The following is a 5,015-nucleotide window of genomic DNA, read 5'->3' as shown; positions in this document are numbered from 1 at the left end:
TTGCTTCCTTGGCTCTGATTTTTGGTTGCCCTTCTCCATCACAACTGGTCATTAGCCCTAACTTGGTAACACAGATTTTGAACATTCTGAATCTAGCCTACCCTCAGGACCCTGCACCTTTCCACAAGCCTCTTGGTCACAGAGTTCTAAATTACAGAATGTCTGTAAATAGGGCAGAATCATGGCAGTGACTTGACAAAATCAGTAGTTTAAAAGGGTTATTGTGGATGATGGGAACAGAGATAGGTGGAAGGTAAAGAGACAGACTCATCCAGGTTGACAGTGCCCTACAAGTTGAGTTAGTCTAATCATTCTGCCTCCTGCCTAGTAGTGGTTACTATTCAAAATATGCATGTGGGATGAGTTCCTCTCCAAACATTCCTCTTGGTTTTATGCTTCTCTTTTACCTTTTGCATCCCACATGAAATCCTCTCCCTCTCTTCTCCAGTCACCGAGATTTTTTTTAATCCCTCATTGTCCTGTTCTAACTTGATGTCACCAGATCTTACCCCAACAGCACTTACTATTAGCCTATCTTTTTAGCACTGCAGGGCTTGTTCTCTGATTCCATTTGTTGTTTTATTTATATGTTCCATATCCATGGCATTAACAATAGAGCCCTTAGGAGAGTGGCTTTGCTATTCTCCTTTCCTTCTATTTCTAGTCTTTTTTCAGGGACTAGAAGTGGACCTTTCACAAATTGATGTTCACTGTATGGTTAATGATAGATCAAAACTTATCATAATAATATGAATGTAAGAGGCGGTGGTTTGGATTAGTTTGAGGTTATAGGTATGATCCTAAAGGGATCCCATTGGGGCAAAAAGAGTTCTGAGTCTGCTTCTGGGATAATGGGCTCAGAGCAGTGAACTAACACCCAGAAAGTAGACTCTTCCCTGGTGAGGTAATTCCTCAGTCTGCTGTAGTCAGAGAGGCCTTTTGGATGAATTCAATATACTATCCCAAAGGCCATGCACCATGCATTGTAATGGCTACAACATCTCAAAAGAGACACAGAACAACCGCATAAATGCCAGATGTGAGAACTAAAGTGATTGGGAGCTCCCCTTCCTTCCACCCTACCTTTTGCTCTCTCTCTCACTTCCTTCCTTCACAGATACTTCTGTGACTAAATCTCCCTGAAGCATAAACAATCCAGACATCAGTGATAGCATGGAAGTTTTAAAAAGTCAAATTGTCTTTTTCAAAGGATGTAGTTTTTAAGTAGTTAAATTGTTTTGTAATATATAAAAGATAAATGTATATATGTAATATATACAAATAGAATGATTTATTCAGCTTCCTTTTTTCCTGGGAATTTCTGCAAATTTCAAATAATTATGTGGAAAGTACACAATAAATGTCTGGTTGAAAAGTTTAATTTGTTTCCTGTTGGGGACCATCATCAGTAAGTTGATAAGTTTTGCAGAAAGTCAACTTCCTTAAAAATTTGTATTAGAAAAGAGAGAACAGGGCATACTGCTAATCAATTAGTTTAAAAGATTTGTTCTGCAAACTGAATCTACTTCTCAACTTCAAACAGTCAAACATAAATAAGCTTTAGATTGATTTTCCAGTGAGACTGCTGGAAGCATGAGATGCAGTATAGTGTAGTGGTTCAGAGCTCATACTCTTGCTTCAGAGCCCAGTTTAACCCCTTACTATCAGTATGACCATAAGCAAATTGCTCAACATCTCTTTCAAATTTAATGGTTTAAAATTACAGTAGTCATTTCTTTTTCTCAAAACCTGTGGTTTGGATTGAGATAGCTGAGGAATTCTGTGAGTTCCTTTAGGGACGGCTTGAAGGCTAGGGGCAACTTGATGGCTGGGAGCTCACTCACTAACATGTTTGAGAATTGATGCTGGCTGCTGGCTAGGACCTTACTTGTCATTATAGGCTGGACCACCCACACTTGGTCTTTCATCATAGATGCTTAGTTTCTTTATAGTATTGTAACTGTGCTCCAAGTGCAAGCATGCCAAAAGAGAAAGACAAACATGCACAATGTTTGAATGATTTAGCCTTGGAAGTCGTCTAGCATTTCTGCATTATACTCTTTTTGTCCAGTCAGTCTCAGAGGTCTTCCCAGCCTCAAGGAAAAAGGAGAAAGATCCTGCCACTTCATAGTAGAATATATCAATGGCACATTATACAAAGAACACGTGGCATGAGAAATATTGGGGTGGCCATCTTTAGAAGATGAACCCTACTATTGTCTGCCTTCAGAGGCCTATTGTCTATATCAAAGGGCCTATAGAACACTACTTAGAGAAAGCTTGGAACATGATTTGGTGTTCAGGTTCATATTGAAAGTCAAATATATAGTAAAAAATTTTCCAAAGTGCTTTTATTTAATATTTTTTAGCTAGTGGCTTAAAGGAACTCATTCACGGACAAAGCAACGTTCCCCAGGATATCAAAACTATGTCCTAAAAGAAATAGTTTTTGCCTATGTAAATGTTATGAGGCATGTGCCCTTTATATGTCATTTGTGTATATGTATATATAGGGTCAACTACAGCAAAAAATATGTCCCCCCTGAAAATTTGTCTTGGATGCTGTTTGGGTTTAACTATGTTTGAAACCATGTGTTAAGATCCTGAAATTATTTATAAAAATAGCAAGTTTGAACAAGTTGACTCACAAAGTGAGTCAACACCAGCTGAGGCTCCTCAATGTGGACAAAGAGACTAATGCTAAATGTGCATGGATTCCAAACTTAATTTATTTTTAAATTTTTATTAAATTTATTGGGATGACATTTGTTAATAAAGTTACATAGGTTTCAGATGTACAATTCTATAATACTTCATCTGCATATTGTATTGTCTGTTCACCACCCAAAGTCTCATTCCATCACTATTTATTCCCTCTTTACCCTTTTCAAGCTCCTCCAAACCCTCTTTTCCCATTTATCATCATGCTGTTGTCTGTGTCTATGGGGTTTTTTTTTGCTTAATGCCTTCACCTTTTTTACCCAGCTCTCCCCACTCCTTCCCCTCTAACAGCTGTTAGTCTGTTTTCTGTATCTGATTAATCTGTTTCTATTTTGTTATTTTAATTTATTTTGTTTATTATAATCCATATATAAGTGAAATAATATGGTATTTGTCTTTCTCTGACTGGCTTATCTCACTTAGCATAATACTTCAGGTCCATCTATGCTGTTGCAAAAGATAAGATTTCCTTTTTGTTTGTTTGTTTGTTTTTACAGCTGAGTAGTATTCCATTGTGTAAATGTCCCATAGTTGTTTTCTCCATTCATCTACTGATGGACATTTGAGTTGCTTCCATATCTTGGAGATTGTAAATGATGCTGCAGTGAACATAGGGGTGCTTATGTTCTTTTGGATTAGTGTTTTTGGTTCCTTCAGATATATTCCCAGAAGTGGGATTTCTGGGTCAAGAGGCAGCTCCATTTTTAATTTTTTGAGGTATCTCCATACTGCTTTCCACAGTGGCTGCACCAATCTGCATTCACACCAACAGTGCAAAAGGGTTCCCCTTTCTCCACATCCTCACCAGCACTTGTTGTTTGTTGATTTATTAATGATGGCTATTCCCACAGATGTGAGTTGATATCACATTGTGGTTTTAATTTGCGTTTCTCTGATGATTAATGATGTTGAGCATGTTTTCATATGTTTATTGGTCATCTGTATGTCCAGTTTGGAAAAGTGTCTATTCAGGTCTTTTGCCTATTTTTTAATTGGATTGTTTGGTTTTTTGGTGTTGAGTTTTATAAGTTCTTTATAAATTTTGGATGTTAACCCCTTATCAGAGAAAAGGTTTTGTTTTGTTTTGTTTTTTTAATGACCATGTTCAGTCATTTCACTGGATAGTTTGACATTTTTGGTAAAGTAGCTGTTAACTAAGGTCCAGGTTGGGGCAGATAGAAAAAAGACATGCTATAGAGAGGAGAGGAAGGGGTAAGCAGGGTAGTTGCCTTTCCTGGCTTGCCCTCTGACCTATCTTCTAAATCCAAGAACAAAAGTTTCTTGGGGAAAGTAGAGATTGAAGATGTCTGGGGATGTAGAATGAAATCCAAATTTTATCAAGCTTTCCTCAGAGACCCCCGTGTTATATGACCCTAGAGAGAACATACAACATTGTATGGACACATGTATAAGTAATCAGGGCATCTTATGAAAATGCAGATTCAGACTCTAAAGATGAGATATAAAATTCTCCATTTCTACCTTGCTCCCAGGTGAATGTGGATGTTGCAGGTCTAAGAACCATACTTTGATTAGCAAGTTTCTAAGGGAATGATGTGTATCAACTTATTTTATCCTCAAAACAATCCTATGAAATTGTTTTTACAGTCTCCCCAGTTTATAGACAAGAAAGCTGAGAATAAATCATTAGGTTAATTCACACAGGTACTAAGTAAGGGACAGAGCCAAGACTTGAAGTCAGATAGTGTGTGTCTGTCATCCATGTTTTCTTTCTTTAAAAAAATAATTAATATGCTTTATTTATTAGAGAAGTTTTAGATTCATAGAAAAATTGATAGAGACAGACTCATAGCTAGAGACCAGAATGACACCTATGGGGGGAATTTAGGGGGAAGAATAATCAAGAAAAAAAAATAAGTGGAAAGTACAGAGTCCCCATACACTCCCTCCACCTAGTTTCCCACAGTATCCCCTATTATTAGCATCTTGCATTGATAATTACATTTGTTATAATTGATAAACAAATATTGAACTATAAATCCATGTTTGGCATTAGAGTTCACTCTTTATGTTACACAGAACAATGGGTTTTTACAAATGTATGTGTTTAGAGCAAAAGCAGAGCAGATTTTTTGGATACTTTTTGATAATCCAATGTGGAGTCACTGCCAGTCATGACAGTTATGTCAAGAAGCAATATGCCTGAGACTAAGGTAATTGGATGTAATGTCAATGCCCTTGGGGTGGGCCTGGAATGTCCCAAACTGCAAATCTGGACACTTAGATAAGGACTCTATCAGGACACTGAAATGAGTGAGACCACTGCCCATTGC

Source organism: Artibeus jamaicensis, unplaced genomic scaffold (assembly GCF_021234435.1).
Source record: "Artibeus jamaicensis isolate MK-2021 breed Jamaican fruit bat unplaced genomic scaffold, CSHL_Jam_final scaffold_1964, whole genome shotgun sequence".
Taxonomy (NCBI): domain Eukaryota; kingdom Metazoa; phylum Chordata; class Mammalia; order Chiroptera; family Phyllostomidae; genus Artibeus; species Artibeus jamaicensis.
Note: the sequence above shows the minus strand (reverse complement) of the source record.